Source organism: Meriones unguiculatus, chromosome 2 (assembly GCF_030254825.1).
Source record: "Meriones unguiculatus strain TT.TT164.6M chromosome 2, Bangor_MerUng_6.1, whole genome shotgun sequence".
Classification (NCBI taxonomy): Eukaryota; Metazoa; Chordata; class Mammalia; order Rodentia; family Muridae; genus Meriones; species Meriones unguiculatus.
In genome coordinates, this window is record NC_083350.1 from 131,522,921 (window position 1) to 131,546,650 (window position 23,730).

At 42.3% G+C, this 23,730-nt stretch overlaps 1 long non-coding RNA gene across 1 annotated transcript; it reads right to left on the bottom strand.

The window, feature by feature from the left end:
- Positions 1 to 80: 80 nt before the first annotated feature.
- LOC132652455 (uncharacterized) lies at positions 81 to 23,259 on the bottom strand. The gene is made up of 4 exons (XR_009590043.1): positions 23,060 to 23,259; positions 4,672 to 4,863; positions 1,336 to 3,859; positions 81 to 904 (listed from the first exon to the last, which is right to left on the bottom strand). It is a non-coding gene; the product is annotated as an uncharacterized LOC132652455 (long non-coding RNA).
- Positions 23,260 to 23,730: the final 471 nt, after the last annotated feature.

The following is a 23,730-nucleotide window of genomic DNA, read 5'->3' on the forward strand; positions in this document are numbered from 1 at the left end:
TTTGTTGCCATACATTTACTTAGGGAAGACTAAACACTCCAAACTTGGAACTGTAAGAAGACACAACTCAAACCCTCAACTGAGGAGCTGTGTCTGCTCAGTTTTATTTGTGTATGAAAATTCCAAAGCGATACCAAAGGAGAGTACTAAATTGTATAACACTTCAAGCTAGGAAATCTCAATGTGCGTAGTTAACTCACCTACTGTTCACACAACAAAGCAAACAGTATTTCAAAACAGAGAAAGTAAAACCACAGTTTCCTGGGTCCTGTTTACAGATTTCATTTGTTAAGCCAGAGCCCATCTCTCTTGACAGTTCCTGTGAGATTTTTGTCCATGACGAGACACAGAAGTAACTCAAATCAAACCACAAATTCCAGCCTCACAGCTGCTTGGGGAGGTAACGGTTAATCTGAGTGCCAGATCTCTAGATAGACTCTGAGGCCAAAGATTAAGAGGCAAGATTTCACTGAAAATATTTAGACGGTACATAGCACACAGCTGGAAATGAGGGACGAAGTTACTGGAGAATTTGAATTATGTGTGCATGCAATCAAGAACAATAAATGGATTTGTGTCCAGGAATAGTTCCTCAGTTGTGGGTATGCGCTCTGTTTAGGCCGAATTCCCCCAGAATTCTTTCTCTGAACCACAAAACAACAGGGTGCAAAAGGACCACCACTTTGCAAACCTATTTCAGAAGTTAAGAAGCAGAAGGCTCCAGGAAAAGGGGTCAGCCCCCTCTGAGCCCAGCTGAGGAACAAGGGGCCTTCCAACTCAGGTTTCTCTGTACAGTCTGTCTTCATCCTCAAATCCTGTCAATTAGGACTTCGCCCACGTCGCCAACTTTCCACAGGACAGCTTCTTGCTAGTTAACTCTGACAGACAAAGACAAACCACTCTCCTTAAGAGAAGTGCAACACCGAAAAAGGAAAACAAAAATAAAAGTGTAACAATCATTACATTGCTTCTCTCTCCCTTTTGCCTTGCATTCTCTTTTCCATTTTCCCCCATTGATTTTGTGACTCGGTAGTGATAAAAACTAGAGGAAAGTTGAAACTAGGTGTGCAGTGACCAGAGGGTAAGCATTCACCCAGAAACTCCCTTTGATTGGAAGTTCTGACAAAAGGGAACAACTGTGTCCCTGTGACCAATGCAGCGTCATCTTATTTTCCTGAAAACATTTGTCCTTGCTTCAAGTAGCTTAGAGGTTAGAATGAAGGATTGGCAGGCAGGGTTTATGGTGACTATTATTAGAATTGCCACAGTTTTATCACACAGGGGTTAGCCTGAAGCACCATGGTTTATTGGAGAGAGTTGGTGACTGGAACTGACCTGTTGATGAATGAGAGATGCTGCATGCCAGGACAGCACATCAGCCGCGCTCAAGGTCCAGAGCATTCTGAAAGAGCCACTGCACCCTTGAACATCATGGTGGCAGGACTGATGGGTCGGATTCTCCCAGCTGCAGAGGAATCGAAGGAGAACCCTCCCAGGCCACTCTCTACAGCTTCCAACAATGGAGACAGAAGTCCTTCAAGAAATTTAAGTGTGATTATATTTTGATTGAAAATACGCAAAATATTTTGAGAATCAAAAAATTAATAACTAAAAGGTGTTTAAGCGAAGACGGGAGAAGCAGTTGAAGTCTAGTTTTCCAGGTGTGCTTCTGGTCAGTGCAGCAACTCAAGAGTTGTCACTTTGTGCTCCTGCTTGACAGTAGAGGTCTGAGGACAACTCTCGGGAGCCAGTTCTCTTTTTTCACGTGGGTCCTAGGAATCAAACTCAGGTTGTTAGGCAACAAAAAGCCTTTAACTGATGAGCTGATTGCTGGCATTCCCACTTCAGATACCCCAGCCTGTGCTGAACCAAAGCATTTTGAAAAAAAAAATTTTTTTTTCAAAAGATTTTCATTCACTCTAACTCCCAGTGCCTTGGGTCTAAATGGATTTGTGAGCAAAGGACAAAAGGCAAGGTTTCAGTAAAAATGTTTACCCGCTAACTCCAAAAAAAGGAACTGTGATTGCCTTCTGAGCTGCAGCAACAGCAACAAAAATGAAATGAGCTAGACGTAACAAAATATGTTGGGTCAGCTTTGCATTACCCCCTAAAACACAGACCCAAGATCCATCCAGGCCATTCAGTCTCTTGAACAGCTCTACTCATTTCTCATTCATAGTCCTGGCACCTACTACTCCAGCAACCAGAAATTACAAAGGACTTTGGCCCAGGACTTTGAATGTCTAGAATTGAGACTTACCATCCTATCCTAGCTCATCTTTACTTGATAATTCTACTCTTCCCTTCCTCTTCATCAATGAGGCCCTGCCAGCTCAATCCCCACAGGGAGGCTGCAGTGGGCTCAGAGTAATTAATTTTTTCAATTTACTAATGATTAAGAAACATATTAATCACGTTAAAAATAAGACTTATTTGCTTATTAAAAATAAGAAATTAGTGTTGATTACTTCTCAGACTTTATGCAGAACCAAATGAGGTAAGAAAATACATGGCCTTTGTCCAGTGAGAGCTGGCCAAGCAACCCACAAATAGATGTCTAATTATAACATTTTGGTACATGCTGAGGAAGGCAGGGCAGGAAGCTGTGGGTGCCCTGTGCCCTAGATTGAGGATGGCCTGATATCTAAAGGTGAATGTTCCAGACACCAAGCTCCTAGATACCTCCAGAATTTCCATCTGCAAGTTCCTCCTTTGCCTGAGGAATTCTCACTAGATTTCCATCTAGAACATTCACTGAGCTGTTTTCCCCAAATGTTTGACTGTCTTTGTCACCTCTCAGATCAGCACCATCAACACCCCCCACCCCCGTGACCACAACAGAATGTAGTTACCACATTGTAGCACACAACCTTTTAACAACTGCCCCCAATACAAGGGAACATGTTTACGGCTTTTCAGAGAAAAACTTCGAGATGAGATGAATCCATCTGAGGCTGGGAGAGAAGCATTCTGAGTCAGCCAGCCCTGGGTGGGTTCATTCTTTCTGCCCCACCTTTTAGAATGGACTGTGGAATAGGATGATAACACCATGCCGAAGGTGGAGAAACTGGCCTGGTCTGCCCTACCATTCTGTATCTGCATTGGTGTCTAGAGGTCACCGAAGGGCCCACTCTGTTGCCTCTGAGTATGACTGGTAAACATAGACACTGGTTTGTGTTGAGACTGAAAGTTTTAAGGGCTTATTCTCTTAGGCTGAGTCAAATGTCACTTCTAAATGCCACACTTCAAAATAACTTCCAAAATGCCACATGTATGGCCTATGACAGCCCAGCATTTCGCCACCTAAATTCACCTACTCTAGTTGTTGGTTAACAAGCAAAGAAACCCATTAGTCAGGACATGCTAAATTCAGGAGGGTAAGAAAGCACAGTAGGAAAGAGCTGAAGGTGGGGCAGTGACCCTAGCTAGGAATGATGTTCCCTTCAATCTGTTTGGTATCAACGATGTTCTATTTCATTTAGATCATTATCTAATGAATGATAATCACAAGTTAGGCATCTGGCTAGAATCTAAGAATGAGGTGATAAATAAGATGGCCACAGTCTCAGCCTGTAGGGAGCTTAGAACCTCCCAGAGAAAATGCAATTAAGATTACAATTAGAATGGTGCTTATGAGTCTCACAGATAGAGCCTGAGAGGAGCCATTCTGGTGTATGTTTGTAAGTAATATTGTCATTAGTCTACCCTAAGCTGTCCTGATTGCTGTCTACACAAAGAACTCTCATCTCTAAACTACTGCACCACATGCAACCTCCCACTGACGTCACTTTGCAGATTACAGTCAAGGAAGAAAGCATTCTTGGACCACTTCTCATTGTCCCCTTCTTGGAATCAGCACCTATTAAAAGAAGTTTAATTAATTACAGTTTTCCCATTTGAAAGACATTATGAAAGTAAATTCACATGGTTTCATTTAAAAACCATACACAGGGAAATATGGCTCAGCAAAGGATGAGGGCCAAAGTTCAAATCTCCAGCACCCAAGAGAAAAGGCCCAGCTTGATCACACAGGCCTGCAACAGCAGCACTGTGGGAAGCCAAGGCAGGAGGCTCCCTAGGGCGTGCTGGCAACCAGCTGAGCTCCAGGGTCAGTGAGAGAACCTGTCTCAAAGCAATTAAGTGGAGAATGATAGAGCAAAGACTTTTTATCCTCCTCAATCCTCTGTATGTTCATAGGCACATGGACCTGCACACATACACATGTGTATACACTACTGTCTCTCTCTCACACACACACAGACATACACAAACTGTAGACTGTGTCTTAAGGTCAGATGTAAAGTATTTGTGACAGGCACATTTACAAAGCATGAGTGCATGGTTCACTGAGTAAAAATCGCTCTGCGTGTTACATGAGCACTAAATAAACAGCAATTTCTCCTCATGGGACATATGGCAATTGAAAGTTGAGTGCAGGTTTCAGGGTTTTTTTGTTTGTTTGGTTGGTTGGTTGTTTGGTTTGGTTCAGTTTTGGTTTTTTAAGTGATCAAACCACCTCAGCATTGCCTTGGAAAACTTAGTTGGTATTTTTAAAAATGGTTACAATCTTGTAAAAGGAATGGAAGAGAAGTTTTATTCTGATTCACAAATATTAGCATTCAACATTACAGCTACAAAAAGAATAAGATTTACGTTTATTTACTTACTTACTTATTTGGATTCTGCTAAAGTGAAGCAGAGAAGAGGCGACTGAAGGGACCATCCACTGAAAAATTAAGCCAGAGCCAGGCTGTTTCCCCTTGGCTCCTTTGTGCAATGCTTTGCTGAAAACTGGCCTGTTCCTCAAGTCACTGTGATTTACACCAGAGAGTTCATAATGCCTGGAACCACTGTGTGTCACACCTAGAAAAAGATGAGCTCTGCCAGTCAATCAAAGCAGTCAGCTATGCAATCTGCTCAGTGTCTGTAAGTATAAAGATAACCCCAAAATACTCTTCCCAAGTCTTCATCTAAAATTTCTACTTGTGCAATGAATGTTCAATGAAGAGAGTCTACTTTTGTTCTTTACATTCTCCTCAGAGCAGAGAAGTGCTTATTCTTCCATAAGATATGAAATTGGTTGGGTCTGATTATCAGTCATGAAGAGAAAGCCATTTAATTTCTCTATTATTTGAAAAAAATGGATTATTCTACCTGGAACGACTAAAAACATAACAATAACAATCCCCTTTATTTGTTCTATTCAAGATAAAAGCCGAGGATGAAATGTTTGGCGACTATTTTGTTTTTGTCATAGTCTTCTTTTGTATTTCAGGCATTTGATGAAATAATTGTTCGAAGAAATGTCAAGAACATAATCTTTTGTGGGGGAAAAAAAAAAGTCTTGGCTTGGGACCATTTTGCTGTGTAGATATGCATGAAGTAGGGTTTTTTAAAGTTAATTAAAAACGAAATTGCTGCAAGGAATTCAGAATTGTGACAGTGTTCAGTAATATCGAATAGGAGGGTTTTCAAGAAAAAAAATTACTAATGCCCCAAACACTTCACAGACCAAACTGCATCTTGCTTGAGGTAATTACCATGATCCAGGCCTTCTGTCTAAGACCAATCCTGAATAAAACTGTTCCCATGTAATTTCCTTTGACAAATCTAGGCAGAGTGAGTCACTCCCTTCTGATTGCTAGGTACAGACGAGTGCTGGAGATAGAATATTTTCAGGACACAGTCTCTGTTTAGTCCAGGAAGTAAAGCAGTAAATCACAGTAACACAGTAACACGGTCCAGAGAAACTGTCCTTAGAACAATATGACATGTAGTGCTGTCTTCATGATCCAATAACACAGCCTCCATCCTTCTATCAGACCAGTGTATTTGATTCAGATCACCCTCCACAATCCTCCCCGTCATGTGCATGTGCGTGTGTTCTCCACCTTATTTTGAGACAGGCTGTCTCACTGAGTCTGAAGCTTACCGTTTGATTAGACCAGATAACCAGTGAGCTCCTGGGTGCTACCTTTTCCTTCCCCCAGCACTAGGGTTTTCGGCAAGACAGTACTAGCTTTTTAACCAGTAGCCATTTCTCCTGCCCCATTTTTTTTCAGATTTTGAACATGCTTCTTAAAAATCTATTTTATCAGGGGACTGGATGCTCAACCACAGAGCACTGGCTTAAACATGGTCAACCCCTGGGTCTGATTCTGGGTGCTTTAAAACAAGCCAAATAAATGTCTTCGTTATTATAATAATCATACAATAACACGAGTAAATTTAGTGAGGTCTCCATTACAGGAGCAGCATTTGACGAACGAACGACAGAAGCCCTAACCTGGCTGACCTCCTGGCAGTTGGTGGTTTGAGCTTCTTCTGTCCTGTGAATTGGCATCTGTGCCTGGCATGTGCTTTTTCTGTTAGCACTCCATTCTCAAGGCTATTGAACATGACCACTCTAAGATTTGCCCTGCCATCAGTCAGGCTTTGTGCTGACTCATTCCCAGCCTCTCATCTGGCTCCACTCACTAAGTTTGTGTGGGTTAGGGTCTCTTTGTGGACCTGGAGCAGAAGGTCTCTCTCCCTGAATGTATTTGACCGTATGGAAACGAGAACCCTGACTTCAGGCTCATTAGCACTCTTCTGAACAGCTAAGCTATTCAGTGGCTGGCACATCCCAATGATGACCTAAAATCATGTTGAGTAATATTAGGAGCACAAAAGTCCATTCTTCCCTGTGCAAGTTTGGTGACATAAAGGAAGGCCTTGAGTTCATACTCCTAACATCACAGCTGCCCTGCTTGTCCCCTCTATGCCTCAAGCAGAAGTTGGAAATGTGAGTTTTACTCTACAAACAAGGATTTATGAAAATGTCACAATATTTTTTTTCAAGTGAGTGTTTCTCTATGTAGCCATGGCTACACTTTGTAGACTCGCTTTGTAGGCCAAGCTGGCCTTGAACTCACAGAGATCCTCCTGACTCTGCTGGGATTACTGGCATGTACCACCCCACCCGATTGTCACAGTGTTTTATTTCATCACAAAGACAAATATACATTTGGGTGTATGTTCTTAGTCGTTCCTAGACTGTACAGTGTCACCCAAACACAAAACACACATGTACACCAGAAATTACCCAGAACACGCCCCTTAGGCTGAATCCCCTTGTCTTCACAGAAGCCTTCCACACCAGCCTGTCATTTGAGCTGTAAGGTCAGACAGCTCTGCTTACTCCTGCCAGCGCTGGCACAGACATCATTGCTGGGACAGAGAGCCCCAGAGAATGACATCCATCCTCTCCAAGCACACTGTGGTCACTCATCCCCCGGTTCCCTGGCAGTTGCAAGCAAACCAGGATGGATTTCCATGACCTGAGGGACAGGCTGAAGACAACCATCCTTTCCCAGCCTCCATAAGTCTTCTCCCTTCTGTCTGTTTCTGCTATGTTCCTTAGCATAGCCTGGAGGTAGGGCTTTTGAAGGGGAAAATGAACACGTAAAGAAAAGAAAATGTAAGTTAACATCTCAGTTACACAGACACATGCAATGCCCCCGACAATACGAAATTATCAGACAAGGTTTGCTGCTGAAGCTGTTAGAGGACAACAGGGAGAATTCAGGCAGGTTCCTATTTATGCTTCCCAGGGCTTTGGTTTCCTTGTCTATGAGAGTGAGCTTCAGTCCAAGCGCTTTCCAATTCTAATTTAAGAACTAAGATTAGTGATAACCTTGTACCTTTTGCACAATCTCTTTTCTGTGTCTTGACTCATCTGCTTGTCCTATAATCCTTAAAGGCATAACAGTATTTTATAATAAGCAGAAATATAAGTTACATAATATGCCTTTATTGCTTTGTTCTCTGTGCTGTCTGCACGTGCGCGCACGTGCACACACACATACACATGTGCACATACACTCTTGCACAAGCATGTCCACATGTGAGGCCAGTGGTCAAAGTCCATGTCTTCCTCTATCAATTGCCACCTTATTTTTTGAGTCAGAGCTTGAGGGTGGGGGTTAAAAAATAAAAAATAAAAATAGAGCTGGAGCTTACGACTCACCACTTTAACAGACAGGCTGAGCAGCAAACAGGAGAATCCTTCTGTCTCCCGTTTCCAGCCTTGGGATTACATGTGCACACCACCACAGCCAGGCTTTACATGGTGTGAGGAATCAAACTGAGGCCTTCATGGTTACAAGGCAAACACAGCACTCACTGGCTGAGCCACCTGCCCAAACCATGTTGTGCTTTTCAAATGACAACCCAGCACTCGTATCTTGACACAGTTTTTAAAGTCTCCTCTGTGCTTGGTTGTTATGTTATCCACCACACAGTCTCACATCCTATTAACTATTTCACATTTCCCTATTTCCCCTCAGGCCCAAACCCAAACTTCTAAATGATGACCTGTGGCTTAAAAGAAAATGCCCCCCACAGGCTCATAAGCAGCGTTGCTATTAGAGGTGTGGCCTTGTCAGAGTAGGTATAGCCTTGTTAGAGAAAGTGTGTCACTGGGGGTGGGCTTTCAGGTCTCCTATGCTCAATCCAGGCCCAGTGTAGCTCACATTCTCCTCCTGCTGCCTGCCAATCCAGATGTAGAAATCTCAGCTGCCTCTTTAGCTCCATGTCTGCTGTGTGTTGCCATGTTTCCCACTGTGATGATAATGGACTAAACCTTTAAACTGTATGGACACCCCAATTAAATGTTTTCCTTTATAAATTTGATGTGGACGTGGTGTCTCTTCACAGCAATAAAACCCTAAGACATGACCCTATAATCTAGAAATTACTGACCCTCAGCTTTTTCTCTACTCCTACATTAAAGAATTGCTAGAGATAGTTTCCCATCTATGCTAAGACCTACAGCAGCAAAAAGGACACCGTGGTGCTCCCCATTGGATGCACTGGAGGTAGCAGGTGCAGTGTGAAGCCTGGTTAAAAGGCTTTAACCCCTGAAACTCCAGAGTCAGCATCTGGATGAGATGTCCAGGATCTACTCTCTGGGATCTACTGGGTGATTCAAAAATAAAAACAAAGCAAAACAAACAAATAAAAACACAACAACAAACAGACAAAAGAGATCAAACTCCTCTCTTTAGGTAAATCTGATTTATTTTCAACCTAATTATTAATCTGTTATGGTATATATCCGCTTATTGACCAAAGGGCATTCTCTAAGAAAAGTTACAGTTTCACAATTAAGCTTTAAAACTAAGATAGTCTTAAACTACAGCTGCAGGTTTCAAGCTTCCATCCTCATTCACCAATTAAAAACCCCCTTAGTAGACGAACACTGTGACTTCAGGGAAAGGTCGGCCTGATAAAGGTCAGCTGGACTTCATGATAAGCAATATTATCTGGCATTTATTCTATGCCTTCCTCCTGGGTTCAGTTTTCTACATCTCTGGAAAAAGAAAGAAAGAAAAAAAAAAAAAGAAACAGTCTTATGATGCTCATTTGCCACATGATCAGGGTAGACCATGTGAGACAGTGATGTCAGGGATAGCCGGATAGCGGAAGGATGTCCTGCTCCTCTGCCTTTGACTCCTGATTGGGTTTTGTTTGTTTTTGCTGTGAGAGGAGGCGCTTCACGTAGCTCCATAGCTCCGGCTGGAATAAAACTCACACAATAGACAAGAAGGACTTTGAACTCCTGACCCTCACGCCTCTACTTCTCCAGTGCTGGGATTACACCCATGTGCCACCATCCCCACTTTATCCAGTACTGGTGGTAGAAGCCTGGGCCTCCTGCGTGCTAGGCAAGTGCTCTACCAACTGAGCCCTGTCCCAGCCCCTGCCTTTGTCTCTTATATAATACAAATGAACTCCTCTGAGTTCTCACGGAGTCTAAATGAGATAGATCTAATCTCTGCATAAACTGTTGAGTGTTATTTTATATGAATAGGTTATTTCCCATGTTTTCTCATCTTCTTGACACAAGTTTCAAACCACTGGCTGGAGAAATACACAATACTGAAAGTAAGAATTTATTGTACTAAGGGTTTCAACTTGAGCCAAGCTTTGACTCATACCAAAAGGCTCATATTAATAATAGTATCATTTTTTAAAAAAAATTCCACTGTGTTCAAGAGCTATATGAAATATCAAAGAATTTCACAAACTGTGACTTTTTTTTCAGTGTTCTTATAAAATGGTTGAAATGGGTGAAAAAAATGTAATTTTAGAAACTTGGAAAGGAACAAAACATAATTTATTCTTCTTATAATAATGAATTCTAGAATTAGTATGTAAGAATACGACCACAGGGTAGATATTATGGCTATTATAAGAAAATAGTCTTTAGGATTAAAGTCTTCGGATTTCTGTTTTATGTCAATGTGAATTTTATTAGAGGAAAGAAATGGCTACACAGGGTGACACGGTAGCACGGGATGCCTGTAGTAACTTGGTAGAGTCTCTTAGTGGTTTGGAAGATGGTTCTATCAGGACTGTGCTTGTTTTGCAACCCAAGGCTCTGAGGCAAATCCACTGAAGACCTGTAAAATTGCAGGCTTTGTGGCAACTGCTTGGAATCCCAGCACTGAGAGGGTAAAGTCAGGAAGGTGTGGCTCTGTGGCCAGGCAGTCTAGCTAAATCAGTAAATTTCAGGCCAATGAGAGACTCCTTTCAAAGACGGTGGATGGCGTTCCTACAGATGACGCTTGACACTGTCTTCTGGCCTCCAAAGCCTATGCATACCCACGAATGCTCAAGTAAACGTAAAAGATGCTCATTTAGATGGAACGCTTGCTTCCATGAAGGAGTTACTTACATCTGATGTTCTTTAAAATTAAGGTAAATAGGCATTTTTCACCAGCCCAGTCCTTTCTAGGAAGATTTTCCAAAGTCTGTCATTCCAGCCAACCCCTTGCTCCTGCACAAATCTGTTTCTATCAGTCTCTCTTCGATGGTTAATCTTTGTTCTACTCTCATGCTGTTACTGTGATAAAAACACTCTGGACAAGTGTAATTCCGATGAGGAAATGGTTTATTTAGCTTACACTTACAGGTAACAGTCCATTCCTCAGGGAAGCCATGGCAGGGACTCAAGCAGGAACTAGGAAGCAGACACCATGGAGGAGCGCTGTGTGTGGCCTGCACTCTGTGCTCTCTGGCTCACTTTCTTTCAGGTTCACTCTCCATTAAACTTCTCATACAGCTAAGGACCCCTTGCCCAGAAAATGTTGCAGCACATGGCCGGCTGGGCCCTCTTTGATCAATTAAGACAATCACAACAGTCCCTCACAGAAACATCCACAAACCAGCCTGCTCTAGACAAGTCCCCAGGTAAGGCGTTCCTGTCAGATGACTATCGGCTGTGTTAAGAAGACAATTAAAAGCGAACTAGGACAATTTTCAAATTCAAGTTGACTGGATTTAGAATAGCCTAGGAGACACACATTAGGATGTGCATGAGAGATTATTTTCTGGGGAGGGAAAAGCTACTCTAAATGCAGTCATTTCCATTTAATAGGCTAGGGCCCCTAGGGGCTCAATAAAAAGACAAGAGAAAGCAGGCTGAGCACCAGCATTCACTGCTCTCCGAGTCCTGTCCTTGTGGACAGTTGTCTCATTCTTCTGCCTCTATGCCTTTCCATGATGACAGATTGTACCCTCAAACTCTCAGCCAAGATCCCCTCAAGATGCTTCTTTTCAGGTTCTTTGTTACAGCAACAAGGACAGAAAGCCTGTTATCTATATTTGAAGGACCTGGAGACCAAGTAGAAAGGGCAGAATAACTTTCCAGCCTCCCTCTGCCCTAATGACACTGTCTTTCTGCAGCCATGGGTCACAGGAGCGATATTTCTCCTCTCACGGTCCAAGCTTAATTAAGCATCAAGTCCTGTGGAGCCTGTGAGACATGCTTCAGGTTTGTATGGTCTAGTATAGCACCAGCTACTCTCAAGAACAGACTTCTAACTCTAGACAAGATAGAGTTATAATAATTGAACATACCCTTCCTTCTGAAAAAAATAAATAAATAAACAAATGGGCGAGAGAAATTGCTCAGCTGGTGCAGGCGTTCCCACCAAGCCTGATGATCTGAGCTTTACAGTTGATGAATCCACTGGTGGAAGGAAGAACTGACTCCCACAGGCTGTCCTCTGACCTCCGCATGCTCACTGTGGTATGCACACACCTGCTCCCTCTCCACCCAATCCAGACGCAAAATAACTTTAGAAATATTTTAACTGAAATTAGGGCATCTAGAGCAAACGATGAGAAAGCAAAGAGCTGGGGCTCCAAGGGTCCGCAGAGGGCAGCCCTGCCCCTTGCCTGAGAATGTACTGCCTCAGGTGTGTGAGAAAGTTACCCGAAGCCACCAGGAAACGAAGACGTCTGAACAGGAAGATGACTAAATCTGTCTTTACTAAGAGGTTGTCTGTGAAGGAAAGAGGAGACAGGCTGTACAGAAGGTGCACGCAATTATAAACGAGTTTGAGAAGATGCTATAAATCAATATGCAAAATCCAATAGTGTCTCTAGCAAAGAAATCAGAAATTGAAATAATCGTGGAAAGAAGATAACTGACAATGAAAGGCGCATAAATCTAGAAAAGGATGCATCACACCTCCAATGAGAACTTTAGGACATGGCTGGGAGGAAGGAAAGAATACTGGATAAAGAAATATCCATGCTCATGGGTCTGAGATATTTGCAGAACTCAATAATAAGAAAGCAATGAGCTAAAAAGTGTCCACTGGCCAAGACTATGGTGAAGTAGAAGTTTCCTTTTTTTTTTTTTTCTTTTCTTTTTTCTTTTTTTTAAGACTCAGATGTGTCATGAGTTGTCTTGCTTTGAGATGTCTGTGACAGGGCATATGATGTTTTACTGCAAGCTGTCTCATGTGAGGGGCATGACTTTGGCCAGCTGAGAACATCTGTCGGTGGAGTCTGAGGAGGGGAGATACATATAGAAGTTCATGGACAGGGAGACTGCTTTTTGAAATGACATCACTGTGTTGGTCTTTGTTCTTCTACACTTGACTTCACGGAGAGAAATGGTCCAGAGAACTTCTCAGGGCAATCCAACTGAATCATGTGGCTTTCACTGACTTGTCTTGATCTTCTGAATCATGCTGATTCCTGTTATTACTTGGTGTTGGCCTTTGGACTGGACTGCCGGTATCTAGACAACAAAGAGTGGACTCACCCCAAGGAACTACTTCTAAAAAGAGAGAAACATTACAGAGAACTTCTTGGAGCAATCCAACTGAGTCTTGTGGCTTTCACTGACTTGTCCCGATCTTCTGAATCGTGCTTATTCGTGTTGCTGTTTTGTGTTGGTATTTGGACTGGACTGCTGGTATCTGAGCAACAAAGAGTAGACTCACCCCAAGGAAGTACTTCTAAAAAGGTCTACAACCCCTTTTTCTTATAACCTTCATTTCTCCCATACTTCTGGTCAGTGGATGAAAGAGAGGTACAAGTGTTAAGGAACCCTAAATAAAGTATGTTTGCTAAAAAAATCTAAGCCTATACTATGGCTCAGTTTTTAAAACTTTTGCTTGATTAGCAAGAGGGCCAGAGTTTAAATGCTCGGATCCCATCTTAACGTTGGGTGGCTGAGAGCTACCCTGTGTAGGCATTGAGGTGGGGGGAGGGGATTGTAGAGTAACAATGCATATTTCTCAACAAACCTAACCATTAATCTATTTTCCCATAGGTAAAGGCAAATATGGAACATTTATTTGCTTTTCTTTAGTATGCACTGGCTACTTTTGTGTCCCGGAAGTATAAAACATCCCAGAGTTATGCTCAGTCCAAAATAAACACCCTTTCTTAGTGACCAGGAATAAAAGCATTGCACCCACACAGCCAGCAAAATCAGCTGAAGACTCATTTTAACTCTTCTAAAGAGGTTTCTTTCCTGTTGGTTTTCCTTTTCATCCTAACAGTATAGGAAACAGTATAGTAAATTTTATGTGGGTTTCTAACTTCTAATGTGTTGCAGTCTAAGGCTCTATTTTCAATCTCTGCTCCCAATTTAAATTGATTATATGAATAAGGATTAAAGAAAGCAGAACTATCAGATACATTTCTGAGCAGTAGGGTGAATTTGTTTCTAAATAACAAGAATTCTAAAAACAAACAGTCAATATTTATTGCAGAACTAGGCTACAAATTTCAGAGGATGGTTCCCGAGAGTAACTTAGAAATGTAAGTGCTGTTTCACAGTGAGCTGGTACGACTTGGGATATTGCAGAGCCAAGCCTTCAAACATTTGATCTTCTATTCTGAGTGTGCACATAGTCTCAGACTCTGTGGCAGCATTCCACTTCAAGCTGATATTTACAAATGTGATGACTGAGATCCACATTTACCTAGCAAGCACCATGTCCTAGATTTGGGATTGAAATAAACTAAGTGAATAGAAAAGAATTAATGCAGGCTGTTCCACCTCATCCTTCGGGTGGTGGGAACCACTACGATGAACAAATGTGTGATGGAGAGATGGGAAAGACAGAAAAAACCAAAGTGGTACATGCACTGTGGAGAGAGGCAAAAGTGGAGACAAAAGTGGTGAGGACCAGGCTGATGTGAGTAGCCTGTGCTGCCCCCTGAGGCCATGGTGATGTTCCTCAGCTACAGAGTGCTATGTCTGGGTCTGTAGTCCTACTGTAGCCAGGTCTGTGTTGATGTCTATGGCCCATGTTACCACTAAAGGCCATGCAGATATGTGTGGTCTAAGCTGCACCTTGAAGCCATGTTGATATCTGTGGTCTTGGCTGACACCGGGGGCCATATAGATGTGAGTGACCTGTGCTGCTCTCTGAGGCCATGGTGATGCCTAGCTTTGTGCTTCACTGAGGGTCCAAGGTCTTGCTGCAGCTGGGGTTTCTGTTGATGTCCATGGCCAGTATTGCCAATGAAGGCCACCAGATGTCCATGGTCTGTGCTGCAGTCTGAGCCATGTTGATGGCCATAGGCCATATTGATATGAGTAGCCTGCGCTGCCATCTGAGGCCATCATGGTGTCCATGACCCAGGCTCCGTCTGAGGGCCTTGTCTGGGCCCTTGGTCCCACTGCAGCCAGGGGCTGTGTTAGTAATCTGTGCTGTCACAAGAAACCATGTAGAGTGAGAAAGTTACTTTTGCAGTGACATTGATGCAAGTTTAGAAAGAGGGACATGGAAGGTTTCTGTGACAACCCCTCCTCCCCACCCCCATAAAAAAGGAGCAGCCTAAACAGGAAAGCATTGAAGAGAACTCTTTAAAAGCGTGATAAGTAGGCTGAAGTGTAGCTCTCCACTATTGACGGCTTCTGGAGGGGCTGCGGGAGGAGAATGACTCAGTTCTATTGAAGTGGCAGGCCACTGAGAGTTTGATCTACTCCAATGAGTATAAAGAGAACACAAATTACTTGGGTTTTTTTTTTCTTTTTTTTATTTAATTTTTTACCTTATTTTTTATTGGGGGAATTCGCAAATGGTGGGGGCAAATATGGAAGACTGGAAAATGAACTGATCAGGATGCATGATATCAAATTCCCAAAGAATCAATAAAACTATTATGCTGAAAAAAAATAACTAACAACTGAGCTAAAATCAAAAATTATAAACACAGGGCTGGAGAGATGGTTCCATTGAACAGCAAGCTTGCTATACAAGCTTGAGAATCTGTGTTTGTGTCCCATAACCCACTTGAAGAAATAGCTGGGAACGATCCTTAGTCAACTGCAAGCCCAATGCTGTGGGAGACAGACGAGAGGATTGCTGGAGCTTGCTGGCCACTAGCTGAGTGCCAACTTCAATGGCAGACCATCCTAAGGGAACATATTAAAGAAAGATAGAGTAGGACACAGGCTGTCCTATTCTGACCTCTTGCCCATGTCCACAAACACATACGGACATATCACACACACACACACGAACATGTGTGCACATGAATTATAATCACCAGGACTAGGATGTAGCTCATTTGACGTGTTTGCTCAGTAGTCATGAAGCCCTGGATTTGATCTCCAACATTGTATAAACCAGGCATAGTGGCACACACATATGTGTGGGGGCTATATGAGATAAGGAAAACTTACGAAGGGAAGAAGGGAAAGAGGAAGGGAAGGAAGGGAAAGAAGAGGACTGTATATAATGGGTCTCTTAAAATTCTTTAACTAAGCATTGCTTCTACTCAGACTAAGGATACCCCGGAAGCATGTGTACATGAGGGGTACAAAATCATGGATGCCAATGAACTTATTTTATAGCCCAGCATCTATGAAACTACGAAATGCAACCTCATGTAATGTCTACTATTTAAAATATGCACATTTAAAAGGGAAATGAGAAAAATAGTAAGGCAGTAGGATGAAGAGATAGAATTTTACTTCAGAATAAGACTTATAATCAAATCATCTTGTCTGAGTGCTTCAGGCTGAACTGTACAATAAACAAGGCTTTTGCTCAGCCTGTGGTCAGACTTTCACACCTCTCTTTCAAGAACATGCCTTTTAGTTCTTGAAACATTTTTTTGAAATACATTTATACTTCAAAAAGAACCTTTATCCAAGTAAAATCAATCTCTTGAAATTCAGAAAGAATGGTAAAAGAATCAAAACATGATACTGTTATGTTAGCAACCCTCAGTGGGAAAGCTGCTGGGACAGTGTGCCAGTGTGGACACATTAAGCTACCTGTCTTTGGCTGTCTAAATATTTAGACCTGACAAACCCAGCAGAAATGACCTAAGAACATCTGCCAGAGTAGACACACTGCCTCTCCTTGTCACTGTGCTATGTCCAGATACCCCCAATCAGTTCATTCGTTCATTTGAGTTGATGTTTTAAATCATAAAGACAAAGGGTCTCGCTTCATAGCCCAGCCTAGCCCATGAACTTGCCACCTTCCTGCCTTAGCCTCTCAGGGCTGAGACAACAGGCTTAGCACCAGCACGTCCCGTTCCAACCTTTCTTTTTATCTCACCTTGAGCCCTGTACTGCTCTTAAGAAGAACTCATGGCAGATGCTCTCATCCCATCCCACAGCTTTGGAAAATGAAAGCCAAGAGAGCACATGGCTTCTCTGTCTGCAGTGTTGGACATTAAACCTTACACTTGGAGGTTAAGGGGCATTCCATAGCCCAGGCTTGTTTCTCTTACAAAACATAGTCTGTTCATAGCTTAACACTGCTTAACTGAAAAAGAGAAAAAAAGAAAAGACTTATGTGAGTTTCTTTTAGTTCCCTCTCTTATTCCAATTCCTGGCTTACAACTTCTGAAAACATGAAAAGAGATGAAATAAAGAATTTCCTCAAACACATAACAGTTGAACAGAATATAGATTTCAGAACGCCCTTACTAAACACAATGGTACAAGGAGAGAATGGATGCTAATGACCTATTTAAAAAGCTGACCATCAGGAAAGAAAAAGGATTCTAACAAAAGTAAGCTGGCTTCATCCAGCTTTTTCCCCCACAATCTATTTATTATATATCCCTATTGAAGCCTCCTCCCTCAACTCCACCCAGTCCCACCCTCCCTTCCTCTTCCCTGCTCTCCCCTCCCCCTAGTCCACTGAAAAGGGGAGTCTCCTCCTTTGCCATCTTCCCATAACTTATCAAGTCTCATCAGCACTGCCTGGATCCTCTTCCTCTGTGGCCTAGTAAGGCCACATCACCATGGGCAAGTGATTAAAGTGTTCATGACAGAGGCAGCCCCTGCTCCCCTTACTTGGGAATCCACATGGTGACTGAGCTGCCAATCAGCTATGTCTGAGCAGGGGGTCTAGGTCCTCTCCATGCATGGTCCTTGGTTGGTGCATCCATCTTTGCAGGACCTCCTAGGCTCAGATTTTTTAACTTTGTTGGTCTCCTTATGGGGCTCCTGTCCCTTCTATGTCCTTCTATCCCCACCCCCTCTTCTTCCATAAGACTTCCTGTGCTCTGCCCAAAGCTTGGCTGTGCAATTGAGGAAACAAATAAAACCCATAAAGAAATACAGGAAGATAAAGTCAAACAAATTATGGCCATCCATAAAGAAATACAGGAAGATAAAGACAAACAGATTATGGCCATCCGTAGAGAATACAGGAAGATACAGCCAAACAGTTTGTGGCCTTTAGAGAGGAAATAATTAAATCACTGAAAGAAATAAAAGAAATAGAGGAAAGTTCAAATAAACAGGTGAAGGAATTGAAGAAAAAACAGGAAAATACAAACAGACAGGTGAAGGAAATCAACAAAATGGTTCAAGATCTGAAGGTAGAAATGAAAAAATTAAAGAAAACGCTAACTGGGGAAATCATGGAGAGGGGGAACTTAGGAAAGAAAACAGGAACTACAGAGGTAAGCATATCCAACAGACTACAAGAGATGGAAGAAAGAAACTCATCCAGATTTAAGTGTAAACTCAGGACCCCAAAGCCATAGAGGCTTCAGGAAGTAAAAAGTAGAAAAAAAAATTCTGAGACTTCAGTCCTTGCTCAGAAATCACATGGAGTCAGGAGGACTTGATTTTCACTCTGTGTAGGGGAAAAGGGGGGGGGGAAGACAGGCTGAACATGAGAGAGAAGGAAAAGGGCAAGGGAAGGGATGACTTGACCGAGGCTAAAAAGAAGAGAGGAGGCTTACGGGAAGAGGACGTAAGTAGGGAGTGAGGAACAGAGGTTTAAGAGAGGAAAGAAAAGGGAAAGAAGGGAAGGATGGGAAGATGAAGAGAGGGAGAAAGAAAGAGATCTAGGAGAAAAAGCAACTTGAAGCTCTCTAGGATCTGCACTTTACCATGTGCAGATAGATGTTAGAAATTCCCAACCTCCAGAGTCACAAAAACCAACTAAGTTAACTTTTTTTTTTTTCTTTCCAAGACAGGGTTTCTCTATGTAGCCTTAGCTGTCCTGGACAGGCTGCACTCAAACTCACAGATCCACCTGTCTCTGCCTCCCCATGAATTAACTTTTTAAAACAGCCATTCAGGCCCAACACAATGTCTCTGTGGGTAAAACTATTTGCTGCCAAGCCTGATAACCTGAGATCAATTATTATACAAGGAAAGAAACTCATCAAATATTTATATTCTCTGTGTAACAAAGGCCTGGTTGTTCTGAATTCACTTTGTAGTACAGGCTGGCCTTGAACCCACAGAGATCTGCCTGCCTCTGCCTCCCCAAGTGCTGGGATCACAGGCATGTGTCCACACCCGGATTTTTTGTTTTGTTTTGATTTTTGGAGACAGGCTCTTTCTGTATAAGAGTTCTGGCTGTCCTGGAACTTATTATGTAGACCAAGCTGGCCTTGAACTCACAGAGATTCACCTGCCTCTATCCATGTATATTTTTTAATAGTGTGTTTTTTAAACTTAAAAAACTTTTTATTTATTTATGTTGTATCTATGTGAAGATCAGAGGACAACTTGTGGAATTCAGGTCTTGCCTTCCACCATATATACATACACATTCTTTATGACAAAATACACACTAACACAAGAACATGATACACACTGCGTGCATACACACACACACACACACACACACACACACACACACACACGCTATGGTTCTATTTCTCTGGGGACTCCAGATAGTCACACACCTGAAAGGTTTTAAAAAGAAAAAGAAATAAAGCAGGTAAAGAAAAATAAAATCAAACTGACTTCATGGGTCTTCATTGTAACTAACATACAACGGTTGATCCCTGGAGAAACATTCACAAAACTTCAATGAAAAAAAACAAAACAAAACTGTGACTTGGGAGCATTTAGTCAGGACATCATTCTGGTATGATGACAATCACAGATCTTTTCAAAATAAAGGAAGCACAGAATAGGGGCAATGTGACCTTCTGGGAAAAATAGGACAGTGAAACCTAAGCAGTTAAGAGAGAAAACATAGTAAAGATGAAAGACTCAGCAGCTCCAAGGCTGGCAGGAAGCATCTGAACTCAAGGAGGAAGTACTTGTAGTGGAGAAATTGCTTTACCTCTTCATGTGTATATGTATAAATTTATAGATATGGTGAGATATTTTGACATACACAGAGAGTTGCTAATGATCAAGTCACTGTAGTTAGCATATACCTGAGACAAAGGCAAAAGAGCCTTTGAAGCGCGGTTCTATAAATTGCATTTCATTTGATTTTTCTTCTTTAAATTCAATGGTTTTATTATTGTTTTTGTTATCTAGGTATTTTTCCTCCTTTTGAGATACGGTCTCATGAAGCCGTATGTAGCTAAAGATGACCTTGAACTTTTGATGTTCCTGCCTCCACTTTCAGAATGCTAGTATTACAGGCATGTCCCACCATGTGTGGTAGATATGCTGCAAAAGAGGAAACCTAGGGCTTTGTGCATGCCAGGCAAGTATTCTACCAACTATGACATAACATTTATATCATGATGCCATTTTTTCTATACCCCATCTTCTTAAATGTCTACCTGGAAAGATGCAAGCGCATTCAGCTCTAACTATAGAAACTTCTGGTGATGCCATTCTAAATAAAGAATGAATAAAACTTACTTTCTCACTGTTACTTGACTAAAGAGTTTGAGTTACTTTTTAAAACATTGGAGCAGGGCTGGCCAGAGGATTCATTGGACAACAGTGCCTCCTGATAGACAGAACCCACACGGTGGAAGGAGATGGCTGCTTCTCTAAGACATTTCCCGTCCTCTACTCGGGTGCTACAGTCAATAGGAGCCCACACACATACACTACACAAATAAATGGGAAGTAAAAGAAAACAGCTTCACAGTTTCTTTAATGGAAGTAACAGCTTTCTCCCCTTCCCCTTTGTTAACTTCTTTAAAGTTATCCTATAAAATAATGAGTTTCGTCAAGTAGTTTCCTTCTTAAAACACACCAGAAATTCATCTGAAGGATCCCAGCAGTGATGGAAGTATAACACATGCTCTTTAATTGTTTGATTAAAATAAATTTCAATTTCTAAAAATACCAAGTTCTTCCCCTGCTAGCTTTTTTTCCCCCCGCTAGCTTTTTGCCATATAAAATTTGAGACAATGCTTACCAAAGGTGACTCAAAATTCAGTTATTCTTATTCCCTGCACTCTCAATTTCGACCTTTCCAAGGAAGAAAAGTGGACCCTCGACCCACTCCCACTTTCCACAAGTGGAACTGCAGTGGTTGCATTTCAGCTTCACAGCAAACCAGGGAACACGATCACATGCTGCCTTCCAGAAGGCAGAGCTCTGAAGGGTGGACAGTGGAAGCAGATGCTCCTGAGTTTAAAGCATGACCCTCAGGGGCTAGGGAGCTGGCTCAATGGGTAAGAGCTCTTGCTCTGAAAGCAGGAAAACCTGAGTTCAAACCCCCAGCATCCAAGTAAAAAGCCAGGCATGGCTGCCTCTGCCTATAACCTCAGCTTTGGAGGCAGAGACAGGCAGACTCTAAGAGTTCACTGGCCAGCCAACTTCATCTAAATGGTAAACTTCTGGTTCAGAAAGAATAAACTGTCTCAAGGCAACTGAAACCAATAGAGGAAGACACCCTAAACCTTGCTCTGGCCTCTGCTTAAGTGTACCCATGTACATACACACACACTCATACAAGAGACAAAGACAGAATAATGATTCTGGTATTCTGGCTATGGGACACCAGGGCTTTTTACTGATTCTCACAGAATAGACCACTGGATATTAATGTGTGTTAAGAGTTAAGCAAGCAACATATGTAAATAAATTAGCACAGATTAAGTCTTCAGAAATCCATAGCTAATGTATTCTCAAAACAATTACTGCCACTACTCAATTACAATGAGATCACATCTTGATAAGACCAACACAAATGAAAATAGCACTTACTCCTTGTCACCTACTGAACAAACCAGCTCAGCAAGCATGCTGGAGAACACTGGTTACTGACCTTTGTGATCCCATAGCTAACCACAAACTGAGCAACTGCCCACTGTGAGTCACCACCCCAGGAGGAAGCTCAAAGTCCCACAACCTTAAAGTAAAAAATGAAATTAAAAAAAAATCACTAAACTGAACCAACCTTAAGCTGTCAACATAAATAATTTCTTTAGTTGGAAAGTCAAAACAAAATAAAACAAAACAAAAAACAACTTGGAGAATGAATTAAACCAGAGAACACTCTAGTAATCTCTCTGAAGTCTGCTTTTCCCATGTTCATGGCATGTAAGTTGGTTTTCATTGTTGTTGTTTGGTTAGGTTTTTTTGATTTATTGAGATAAGCTCTCATCTAGCCCCCAATGACTTCTAATTACATAGCTGGGGAGAATCCTCCTGCCTCTACTTTCTGAATGCTAGGATGGCAAGAATGCACTATTATTCCTTACTTACATGCTACTAATCCCAGAGCCCCATGAATGCTAAGAAAGCACTCTTTAAAGCGAGCTATATGCCCAGCCCCAAAAACTAAGTTACTGAGTCTGAGGCAACCATATTAGGCCTCTCCAGAGACTCCAAGCATGTGGAGACCTCTAACATCTTGTGTCCTACCCACAGGTAGACACCTTCCAGGCCTAAACAGAAACATCTAAACATCTGCTCGTCACCTCAGGGTATCAGCTTTGAAGCCTGGATCTATATTAACTTTTTTGAGCCCTTCTGTTGATCCCAGTGGGTGAGAATAAGACCACTACCACAATTTTTGAGCCAAAGTTAAGGTAAGCTTTGTTAAATGCTGGCCAGGACTACAGACACTGTAAAGGTCCGTACACAGAATTCCCAGAAAATGGTCTGACTTAGGCTAGTCTAGTGTTTATAAAGGCAAACCCCACAAGGCTGTGTGTTTCCTGTCTTCATCCAATTTAGGGCAACCATACATCCTGCCTATATGTGCCTTCCTCCTACATGTGATCAGGCACATCCTGTGCAGTTGGGGCAACTGACCTTGTTTACAAAAAAAAATGAAAACATTTTCATGACTTATTATGTTGCATGAACAACAGCCCCCAGCACTCCAGGAAGTTATCAGTCCTTGGGCAAGTGGCACCTACAGGATAGAGGCATTTTTGTTTTACAGATCTCTTAAGCACGGTAATTAAAACTTAAAGCATAACTTTAGCCCTCACACTTGGAGTAGATCATTTACCAAACCGTAAAGTGCAATGAGTTTGTCTGATTTCACAGAACCAGGTTCATGAGATAGTGGCCAGCCTTGCCTGGTGAATGAATGACCAGAATGAAAGCCCTCTTTACCTCTGCTGAACTTGGGTCCTTGATGGTGGAGCTGACTGGTTTCTCCAGGCTGCACAGTGTTGTCTGGCCGGATCTTGGAACTGGGCACACTCCTTGCTCTCCCCTAGGGAGGGATTTATAGGCCACACAAAGTTTTTCAAAGAGGAACATTTCCTTAGGCAGAACACCTTAGATTTATCTGCTGTAGAAGAGTAAACACCAGCTTTGTAATGAGCCGCAATTGAGAAAACACTGGATATAGAGCCAAATCCAGTCTCTTACGCTGCCAGAGCCATTCTCAGAGTCATTAGAGGCACGGGGTGTTCTCTGGGGCTTGGGCCTGGTCCCGAGTTAGCCCAGAGGCAAACAGTCCTTTGCCTACGAGTTGCTGTTCCAGGCAAAAAGTAGATTTGTTCTTGCCAGGATGACTGTCTCCACCTCAGTTGGATTTATTATCTTCTGTCATTTTGAGAAAATGTTGGCACAGGGGATGGACACATTCTGTACCAAGCCAACAGGTGCCCTGCCAAAAATTCTGTGTCAAAAGCTGATGGTGAGGGCTGAGGGGTGTGTGACAGTTGATAGAGTGCTTGCCTAATGAGCACAAAGACTTAGGATCCATCCCCAGCACTGCATAAAGGGTTTGTGGAGGCATCCATCTGCCACTCAAATACTTGGGAGGTAGAAGCAAG